This window comes from Triticum urartu, chromosome 6, assembly GCF_003073215.2.
Source record: "Triticum urartu cultivar G1812 chromosome 6, Tu2.1, whole genome shotgun sequence".
NCBI classification, from domain to species: Eukaryota; Viridiplantae; Streptophyta; class Magnoliopsida; order Poales; family Poaceae; genus Triticum; species Triticum urartu.
The window spans coordinates 431,119,060-431,130,550 of NC_053027.1; positions in this window are offsets into that span (position 1 = coordinate 431,119,060).

Below are 11,491 nucleotides of genomic sequence, written 5' to 3' on the forward strand. Positions count from 1 at the left end.
TATGCTTCATCTTTTTAATATCTATCATGAAAATAAGGATTCCGATAATTGTGCTCAAGTGCTAGAGGAAGAATGCATTAGAATGTTTGGCACTAAATCTTTGAATGATGAGTGTGATTGCAATGTTGTTAGTATGAATTCCTTGAATATCTATGATGCTAATGATATGCAAAGCCACAAGCTTGGGGAAGCTATGTTTGATGAAGGTGATATTTTTTGTCCCCCAAGTTTTGATGAGCAAATTTATTATGATGAAAGAATGCCTCCTATTTATGATGATTATATTGATGAAAGTGGATTTGGAGAGGTCATGACTTTATTTTGTGATGAATCCACTATTTCGGAAGAGGTTCCAATTGATTATGAGAACAAAGTTGCTACCTATAATGATTATTGTGATGACATGTATGATATAAAGATTAATGATAACCATGAAACTTTTCATCATGATTTTAGTTTTCAATTGGATTATGCCTCACATGATAGTTATTTTGTTGAGTTTGCTCCCACTACTATTCGTGAGAAGAAGTTTTCTTATGTGGAGAGTAAGAAAAATTCTATGCTTGTAGATCATGAAATGAATGCTTTAGGTGCTGGTTATATTGTTGAACTCATTCATGATGCTAATGAAAATTATTATGAGGGAGGAATATATGCTTGTAGGAATTGCAATAATATCAAGTTTCCTCTCTATGTGCTTAAAGTTTTGAAGTTATGCTTGTTTTGCCTTCCTATGCTAGTTGATTATTGTTCCCATAAGTTGTTTGCTCACAAAATCCCTATGCATAGGAAGTGGGTTAGAATTAAATGTTCTAGTGATATTCTTCATGATGCTCTCTTTATGTTACAATTCTTCTCTTTTATGTGAGCATCATTGAAATCATCATGCCTAGCTAGGGGCGTTAAACGTTAGCGCTTGTTGGGAGGCAACCCAATTTTTATTTTTTCTTGCTTTTTGTTCCTGTTTAGTAATAAATTAATCATCTATACTTTGTTATAATTGTGTTTTTTATGTTTTAATTACTGTTTGTGCCAAGTAAAGCCTTTTGGATCTTCTTGGGTGATCGTTATTTGATCTTGCTGTAAAAAACAGAAAGTATGCGCTCACGAGAATAATTTTCATTTTTTTACCAGAGAGCGATAAAATACCTATTCTACTTGGAATTAGATTAATAAACAAATTTCCTAGGACTTCCTAATTTCTCAGGATTTTTGGAGTTACAGAAGTATACGTTTGATACAGATTACTACAGACTGTTCTGTTTTTGACAGGTTCTGTTTTCTATGTGTTGTTTGCTTATTTTGATGAATCTATGAGTAGTATCGGAGGGTATGAACCATAAGTTGGAATACAGTAGATATTACACCAATATGAATTTAGAATGAGTTCACAACAGTACCTAAGTGGTGATTTATTTTCTTATACTAACGGAGCTTACGAGTTTTCTGTTAAGTTTTGTGTTGTGAAGTTTTCAAGTTTTGGGTAAAGATTCCATGGACTATGGAATAAGGAGTGGCGAGAGCCTAAGCTTGGGTATGACCAAGGCACCCCAAGGGAATATTCAAGGACAACCAAGAGCCTAAGCTCCGGGATGCCCCAGAAGGCATCCCCTCTTTCGTCTTCGTTCATCGGTAACTTTACTTGGAGCTATATTTTTATTCACCACATGATATGTGTTTTGCTTGGAGAGTCAATTTATTTTGTTAGGATTTGCTTGCTGTTATTTATAACAATGTGTTGCATCTTTTATTTCAATAAAAGTGGCATTAATATCCTTTACCATGCCTATTTTACAAGTCCACATGTTGCTGTTTGAAAACAGAAAGTTTACCGCTGTTGCAAAAAATCCCTAGAAAAGTCAGAATGTGATAAAATTTTGAAACATTTTTCATAATAATCTCTGATAAATTTACTACAGTGGGAATTTTATTTCATAATTTTTGGAGGTAGGGAAGTATGGATGTTGCTGCACTCTTTACAGACTGTCCTGTTTAGGCAGATTGTTGTTATGTTTGCATTGTTTGCATATGTCTGCTTCTTTAATGATTATATTTGAGGATAGGACTATTAAATATGCAGAGTAATTTAGTATGCAATGTTGAATAATAATTTTAGTGATTTTCTACAGTAGAGTATGATAAGGTTTTTGCATTGGTTGATACTAACTTATCTCACGAGTCCTTGTTGAGTTTTGTGTGGATGAAGGTTTTGAGATTTAGGGAGACCGTGATATGAGAGGAATTAAGGAGACACAAAAGCTCAAGCTTGTGGATGCCCAAGGCATCCCAAGATAATATTTCAAGAAGTCTCAAGCGTCTAAGCTTGGGGATGCCCCGGTTGGCATCCCACCTTTCTTCTTTAACAACTATCGGTTAGTTTCGGTTGATCCTAAGTTTTTGCTTCTTCACATGATGTTTCCCATTACTAGAATGTCATTTTAATTTGTTTTGCTTGCTGTTTGAATAAAATACCAAGATCTGAAATTCTTAAATGTTAGAGAGTCTTCACATAGTTGCATAATTATTCGACTACTCATTGATCTTCACTTATATCTTTCGGAGTAGTTTGTTGTTGCTCTAGTGCTTCACTTATATCTTTTTAGAGCACGGTGGTGGTTTTATTTTATAGAAATAGATGAACTCTCATGCTTCACTTATATTATTTTGAGAGTCTTTAGAACAGCATGGTAGTTTGCTTTGGTTATGAAACTAGTCCTAATATGATAGGCATCCAAGTGGGATATAATAAAAACTTTCATATAAAGTGCATTGAATACTATGAGAAGTTTGATACTTGATAATTGTTTTGAGATATGAAGATGGTGATATTAGAGTTATGCTAGTTGAGTAGTTGTGAACTTGAGAAATACTTGTGTTAAAGTTTGTGATTCCCGCAGCATGCACGTATGGTGAACCGTTATGTGATGAAGTCAGAGCATGATTTATTTATTGATTGTCTTCCTTATGAGTGGCGGTCGGGGACGAGCGATGGTCTTTTCCTACCAATCCATCCCCCTAGGAGCATGCGCGTAGTACTTTGTTTCAATAACTAATAGATTTTTGCAATAAGTATGTGAGTTCTTTATGACTAATGTTGAGTCCATGGATTATACGCACTCTCACCCTTCCACCATTGCTAGCCTCTCTAGTATCGCGCAACTTTCGCCAGTACCATAAACACACCATATATCTTCCTCAAAACAGCCACCATACCTACCTATTATGGCATTTCCATAGCCATTCCGAGATATATTGCCATGCAACTTTCCACCGTTCCGTTATTATGACACGGTTCATCATTGTCATATTGCTTTGCATGATCATGTAGTTGACATTGTATTTTTGGCAAAGCCACCATTCATAATTCTTTCATACATGGCACTCATGAGTCATTGCACATCCCGGTACACCGCCGGAGGCATTCATATAGAGTCATATTTTGTTCTAAGTATCGAGTTGTAATTCTTGAGTTGGAAGTAAATAAAAGTGTGATGATCATCATTATTAGAGCATTGTCCCAGTGAGGAAAGGATGATGGAGACTATGATTCCCCCACAAGTCGAGATGAGACTCCGGACGAAAAATAAAAAAGAAAAAGAAAAAAAGAGGCCATAAAAAAAGAGAAGGCCCAAAAAAAGAACAAAAAAATGAGAGAAAAAGAGAGAAGGGGCAATGCTACTATCCTTTTACCACACTTGTGCTTCAAAGTAGCACCATGATCTTCATGATAGAGAGTCTCCTATGTTGTCACTTTCATATACTAGTGGGAATCTTTCATTATAGAACTTGGCTTGTATATTCCAATGATGGTCTTTCTCACAATGCCCTAGGTCTTCGTGAGCAGCGAGTTGGATGCACACCCACTTAGTTTCTTTTTGAGCTTTCATACACTTATAGCTCTAGTGCATCCGTTGCATGGCAATCCCTACTCACTCACATTGATATCTATTGATGGGCATCTCCATAGCCCGTTGATACGCCTAGTTGATGTGAGACTATCTTCTCCTTTTTGTCTTCTCCACAACCACCATTCTATTTCACCTATAGTGCTATGTCCATGGCTCATGCTCATATATTGCGTGAAGATTGAAAAAGTTTGAGAACATCAAAAGTATGAAACAATTGCTTGGCTTGTCATCGGGGTTGTGCATGATTTAAATATTTTGTGTGGTGAAGATAGAGCATAGCCAGACTATATGATTTTGTAGGGATAACTTTCTTTGGCCATGTTATTTTGAGAAGACACGATTACTTTGTTAGTATGCTTGAAGTATTATTATTTTCATGTCAATATTAAACTTTTTTCTTGAATCTTATGAATCTGAATATTCTTGCCACAATAAAGAAGATTACATGGATAAATATGTTAGGTAGCATTCCACATCAAAAATTCCGTTTTTACCATTTACCTACTCGAGGACGAGCAGGAATTAAGCTTGGGGATGCTTGATACGTCTCCAACGTATCTATAATTTTTGATTGTTCCATGCTATTATATTATCAACCTTGGATGTTTTATATGCATTAATATGCTATTTTATATGATTTTTGGGACTAACCTATTAACCTAGAGCCCAATGCCAGTTTCTGTTTTTTCCCTTGTTTTTAACTATTGCAGAAAAGGAAAATCAAACAGAGTCCAATTGACCTGAAACTTCACAGAGATCATTTTGGACCAGAAGAAGCCCACGGAGTACCGGAGGTGGGCCAGAAGAGTCCTGAGGCCACCACGAGGGTGGGGGCGCCCCCCCCGCCTCGTGGCCCCCCTGACCGACGTCTTTCGCCTATATATATATATATATATCCATATACCCTAGAAACATCGGAGAACAGAAATAGATCGGGAGTTCCGCCGCCAAAAGCCTCCGTAGCCACCGAAAACCAATCTAGACCCCCGGCACCCTGCCGGAGGGGGGAATCCCTCTCCGGTGGCCATCTTCATCATCCCGGTGCTTTCCATGACGATGAGGGAGTAGTTCTCCCTCGGGGCTAAGGTTATGTACCAGTAGCTATGTGTTTGATCTCTCTCTCTCTCTCTCATGTTCTTGAGGTGGTACGATCTTGATGTATCGTGAGCTTTGCTATTATAGTTGGATCTTATGATGTTTCTCCCCCTCTACTCTCTTGTGATGAATTGAGTTTTCCCTTTGAAGTTATCTTATCGGATTGAGTCTTTAAGGATTTGAGAACACTTGATGTATGTCTTGCATGTGCTTATCTGTGGTGACAATGGGATATCACGTGATCCAGTTGATGTATGTTTTGGTGATCAACTTGCGAGTTCCATGGCCTCGTGAACTTATGCATAGGGGTTGGCACACGTTTTCGTCTTGACTCTCCGGTAGAAACATTGGGGCACTCTTTGAAGTTCTTTGTGTTGGTTGAATAGATGAATCTGAGATTGTGTGATGCATATCGTATAATCATGCCCACGGATACTTGAGGTGACATTGGAGTATCTAGGTGACATTAGGGTTTTGGTTGATTTGTGTCTGAAGGTGTTATTTTAGTACGAACTCTATGATAGATTGAACAGAAAGAATAGCTTCGTGTTATTTTACTACGGAATCTTGAATAGATCGATCAGAAAGGATAACTTTGAGGTGGTTTCGTACCCTACCATAATCTCTTCATTTGTTCTCCGCTATTAGCGACTTTGGAGTGACTCTTTGTTGCATGTTGAGGGATAGTTATATGATCCAAGTATGTTATTATTGTTGAGAGAACTTGCACTAGTGAAAGTATGAACCCTAGGCCTTGTTTCAACGCATTGCAATACTGTTTATGCTCACTTTTATCATTAGTTACCTTGCTGTTTTTATATTTTCAGATTACCAAAACCTATATCTACCATCCATATTGCACTTGTATCACCATCTCTTCGCCGAACTAGTGCACCTACACAATTTACCATTGTATTGGGTGTGTTGGGAACACAAGAGACTCTTTGTTATTTGGTTGCAGGGTTGTTTGAGAGAGACCATCTTCATCCTACGCCTCCCAAGGATTGATAAACCTTAGGTCATCCACTTGAGGGAAATTTGCTACTGTCCTACAAACCTCTGCACTTGGAGGCCCAACAACGTCTACAAGAAGAAGGTTGTGTAGTAGGCTCACAAGGCGCATTAAATGCACACTTAACGTCACATCATTGGGTGACCGGCCTTGCCGGGCTATCTCGCTAGCTCCACGCCTGCTCGCTTGACACGTCACAGGACGGGTGTCATATGTAGGTATTTCATGTAGAAAGAGGCTGCCATGTGGTGAATGGCTGCCACTTAGTCACTTCGTGGCTTGACACTGCATTGATTGATGACGTGGGTCATGGCGAAGTGGTTGGATGAGGTGGTTTTGCCTTCGCGAGTCCCGGCAGGCCCTGCCAGGATGTCTTGGACGTCTTCTTCCAGGGGTGGCCTCGTCCTTGTCGAGCTCGCCTGCCCATCAAGGGAGGCTTTTCTCCTGGTGACATCTTGCTCTTCTCGCTTGATCTTGGTCTTCTTGATCTGCATGTTGGTCCTTCAAAGCTCTTGGTTCTTTGGACTCTGACTTGGGTTGGTGCCTTAATCCCGTTCCCGTGCCTGTGCAAAGTCTAGGCAACAGATCCAGGGTTTGTTGCACGATAGAAGTCCCCGGGCCTGCCCCGAACGTGCTGCCGAGCGTTGTCGGGGTAGGGCCTAATAAGTGGTCTTGAGGTCTTCTTTTCTCCTTCATTAATCTTGGGTCTAGGCCAGTTTCGGTTTCCCCACGCGTCTTGCGCAGTGCTATGGAAGAACCTTGATCGTGGCCCATGGATCCTCCACGTCCCACGATCACGGGGTGGAAACTGCCATCCCACTTGCCTCCCATTTCGCACGCACCCGCCACGTGTTCTGCATGCATTGGGCGTGGTAGGTGGTGGATGCGGATAGCGCGGGAACATGCACCATGGTTGAAAACCGGGCACCGATGGTTGGGGCAAAGGGTCGGCCTTGATTCTTGTAGTCGTAGAAGGCGCAGGGAGGCCGCATTGGAGGAGAGGGGCAACCATTTCCTGTGAGAGGCCAGCCACCTACCTTCTCCTCCTATAAGGAGGGGGCAGGGGCAGAGCTTCTTCACACACACTCCTTCTTCTTCCCCTCCGCAACCTTTCCCTTCTAGCCATGATGAGGGACGAGGGCGCGGTAGTGCCCTAGTGGCGGTGACAAGGGCTTCTACTCGATAGCGCATCCCTCCCCCTCTGGATCCTGCGGCGGTGGAGCCCGCCATGAGGGGAGGAGGGAGAGGGCGGGGCCGAGGTCGCCGTGGTGCTCGAGGAAGAGGAGGGCGGGGCGGCGCCTTGGCCGTGCACCCGTCAGCGGCTCTTCCTCCAGTGGAAGGCCATGTCGGGGATCACCCTCGTGAGTTTATCATCAGGCTGTACAAACCTCCGTGTGACCACTTTCGCCTTCCAACTCCATTCGCGCGGGAGATGGAGCTCGAACAGCCACGCTCTCTGAGGTTGCATATGAGGGGCTGTGGGAATGGTGGCATGCGGGTTGATGTCGACTTCCCTGCCCCTCACATGATGTACCTCTGCCGTAGTTGGAAGACTTCTGCTCACGCCCATGGCTTCTCAGAGGGGCACGTTCTCCAGTTCAAATTAATGGAGAACGGCCTGCTCTCTGTCAAGATCTTCGGGCGCTCAGGAGGTCGCTTAGGGTGCTGCGTGGAGAGCTCGACCGATGACGAAAGCTCCTCCTCGAGTGAAAGCGACGAGGAGGACAATGACGGCAATGATAATAGCAGCGGGCGGGAGAGCAACGACTCTGACTCCGGCTGAGCGCCGCCCGCACCATGTTCATCGGGCGGCAGCACCATCATCTACATCCGCATCTCCTTCCCGGCAATGTGATATGCCGGGGAGTTGGATGCAGAGGTGGGGATGGCGCCCCCTGGCTCCTCTTGCAGTCCCCCAGCTGGACCCCAGCAGGCTTCCTCTTGGACTGCAGCTCCGTTAGCCCTGCCGTGTCCTGCTGGCCTTGGTGGCGGTAGTCAACGGGTCGTGTCCGCTGTGCTCTCCATCGAAGCATTCCCCGATGCTCTCCCGCTCCCGCCGGGCTACCTTTCCTGGAGCCCGAGGGGGGCAGGCTGGGCTTCTGCCCAGGCGCTCCTTTTGCCCTCCCCACCTTCGACGACCGTGCCTAGGAGGAGAGGGACAAGAAAGGGCATTACGGGGCACTTATCTTTTTTCAATCTTAAACTTGTAGGCACTTGCCAAATTTTAATTCAGATAATGTAATCTCTCGAGTCCATATGTGTGTTCTGTAATGCTTGTAATTGTATTATCAGCATATTAATGAAAAAGATGAACCTTGCCGGGAGCCCGTGCATGTATATGTCCATGCAGAGGTGGGATGCCTCTTTAGTGTAAATAAACGAGTTTTCCTCGGTAGGCTATCACACCGGCACCCTTTTACTTGCCGGAGAACTATGTCTACCCGGCAAAATATAAAGGGACCAGCCCCTCGCCAACTTCCTTTTACCAAAGGCCACTACTACCATCCTGACCGAAGCAACATTCAAGTCAAGGATGGGAGCACCTAAGTCTCAAAATAGTGGTGATGTTTTCTCATGCACAAGTTATAGCTTACAGAACACTAATGGACAAGAGGTAGAACTTATCTGTTTGGGTTGCCGGAGATCGCAATGCCTGCTACCTCTTGAGCACTGCGTTGGTTTTCCCTTGAATAGGAAATGGTGATGTAGCAAAGTAGCGTAAGTATTTCCCTCAGCTTTTGAGAACCAAGGTATTAATCCAGTAGGAGACTACACACAAGTCCCTCATACGTACACAAACAAATAAGAACCTCGCAACCAACGTGATAAAGGGGTTGTCAATCCCTTCACGGTCACTTACGAGAGTGAGATACGATAGAGATAATAAGATAAATATTTTTGGTATTTTTATGATATAGATTGAAAGTAAAGATTGCAAAATAGAATAGATTGGAAACTTATTTGATAGAAGATAGACCCGGGGGGCATAGGTTTCACTAGTGGCTTCTCTCAAGATAGCATAAGTATTACGGTGGGTGAACAAATTACTATCAAGCAATTGATAGAAAAGTGCATAATTATGAGAATATCTTGGCATGATCATGTATATAGGCGTCACGTCCACGACAAGTAGACCAAAACGATTCTGCATCTACTACTATTACTCCACACATCGACCGCTATCCAACATACATCTGGAGTATTAAGTTCATAAGAACAGAGTAACGCATTAGGCAAGATGACATGATGTAGAGGGATAAACTCAAGCAATATGATATAAACCCCATCTTTTTATCCTCGACGGCAACAATACAATATGTGCCTTGCTGCCCCTGCTGTCACTGGGAAAGGACACCGCAAGATTGAACCCAAAGCTAAGCACTTCTCCCATTGCAAGAAAGATCAATCTAGTAGGCCAAACCAAACTGATAATTCGAAGAGACTTGCAAAGATAACCAATCATACATAAAAGATTTCAGAGAAGAATCAAATATTGTTCATAGATAAACTTGATCATAAACCCACAATTCATCGGATCTCGACAAACACACCGCAAAAAGAATTACATCGAATAGATCTCCAAGAAGATCGAGGAGAACATTGTATTGATATCCAAAGAGAGAGAAGAAGACATCTAGCTAATAACTATGGACCCGAAGGTCTGTGGTAAACTACTCACACATCATCGGAGAGGCTATGGTGTTGATCTAGAAGACCTCCGTGATCGATTCCCCCTCCGGCGGAGCTCCGGAAAAGGCCCCAAGATGGATCTCTATGGTGTTGCGGCGGTGGAAATAGGGTTTCATGGTGCCCCGGATGTTTTCGGGGTATATGGATATATATAGGAGGACGAAGTAGGTCGATGGAGCTACGAGGGGCCCACGAGGGTGGGGGCGCGCCCAGGGGGGCAGGCGCGCCTCCCTGCCTCGTGGCCGCCTCGCTTCTTTCTTGACGTCTACTCCAATTCCCCTAGATCACGTTTGTTCCAAAAATAACTCTCCCGAAGGTTTCATTCCGTTTGGATTTCGTTTGATATTCCTTTTCTACGAAACACTAAAATAGGCAAAAAAACCAGTAATTTGCACTGGGCCTTGGTTTATTAGGTTAGTCCCAAAAATAATATAGAAGTATATAATGAAGCCCATTAAACATCCAAAATAGATAATATAATAGAATGGAACAATAAAAAATTATAGATACGTTGGAGACGTATCAAGCATCCCCAAGCTTAATTCCTGCTCGTCCTCGAGTAGGTAAATGATAAAAACAGAATTTATGATGTGGAATGCTACCTAGCATAATTTTCAATGTAATTTTATTTATTGTGGCATGAATATTCAGATCTGAGAGATTCAAGACAAAAGTTTAATATTGACATAAAAATAATAATACTTCAAGCATACTAACTAAGGAATCATGTCTTCTCAAAATAACATGGCAAAAGAAAGTTCATCCCTACAAAATCATATAGTTCGGTCATGCTCCATTTTCATTACACAAGAATGCTCTAATCATGCACAACCCCGGTGACAAGCCAAGCAATTGTTTCATACTTTAGTAATCTCAAACTTTTTTCAACTTTCATGCAATACATGAGCATGAGCCATGGATATAGCACTATGGGTGGAATAGAATATGATGATGGGGGTTATGTGGAGAAGAAAAAAAAGGAGAAAATCTCACATCAACGCGGCTAATCAACGGGCTAGGGAGATTCCCATCAATTGATGTCAATGCAAGGAGTAGGGATTGCCATGCAACAGATGCACTAGAGCTATAAATGTATGAAATCTCAACAAAAGAAACTAAGTGGGTGTGCATCCAACTTGCTTGCTCACGAAGACCTAGGGCATTTGAGGAAGCCCATTGTTCGAATATACAAGCCAAGTTCTATAATGAAAAATTCCCACTAGTATATGAAAGTGACAAAACAAGAGACTCGGTATCATAAAGATCATGGTGCTACTTTGAAGCACAAGTGTGGAAAAAGAGGATAGTAGCATTGTCCCTTTTTATTTCCTTTTTCTTTTTTTGGCCTTTCTTTTTTTATTTGGGACAATGCTCTATTAATGATGAGCATCACACTCAATGATTACAACTCGATACTAGAACAAAATATGACTCTATATGAATGCCTCCGGTAGTGTACCGGGAAGGGCAATGAATAAAGAGTGACATGTATGATAAATTATGCATGGTGGCTTTGACACAAATATGATGTCAACTACATGATCATGCAAAGCAATATTACAATGATGAAGCGTGTCATAAATGAAACGGTGGAAAGTTGCATGGCAATATATCTCGAAATGGCTATGGAAATGCTATAATAGGTAGGTATGGTGGCTGTTTTGAGGAAGATATAAGGAGGTTTATGTGTGATAGAGCATATCATATCACGGGGTTTGAATGCACCAGTGAAGTTTGCACCAACTCTCAAGGTGAGAGAGGGCAATGCATGGTACCGAAGAGGCTA